The sequence below is a fragment of the Crocuta crocuta genome, unplaced genomic scaffold, assembly GCF_008692635.1.
Source record: "Crocuta crocuta isolate KB4526 unplaced genomic scaffold, BGI_CrCroc_1.0 scaffold322, whole genome shotgun sequence".
Lineage (NCBI taxonomy): Eukaryota > Metazoa > Chordata > Mammalia > Carnivora > Hyaenidae > Crocuta > Crocuta crocuta.
The window spans coordinates 2,598,592-2,598,875 of record NW_027532592.1 but is presented as its reverse complement, the minus strand read 5'-3'; positions in this window follow the sequence as shown (position 1 = coordinate 2,598,875).

Below are 284 nucleotides of genomic sequence, written 5' to 3'. Positions count from 1 at the left end.
CAGCAGCGAAACAAAGGTATCTGAAGAGACATGGCTGGGGAAGCCAGAAGCTGGTCCCGACAGCTGACAGCCTGGGGCCCTGACACTTGCGGGGAGAGGTGACAAAAACTTGCTGGAAGGAACAGAACGTGCAGGCACGTGCCTTGGGCCCCCCTGTAACCAGCCTACCAGTTTTGTGGTTTTTCCCCTATCTGCTCCAGAGTTTTAAAAATAAATCCTTAGGGATGCCTGGGTGGCTTGGTTGGTTAAGTGTCCAACTCCTGGTTTTGGCTCAGGTCATGATC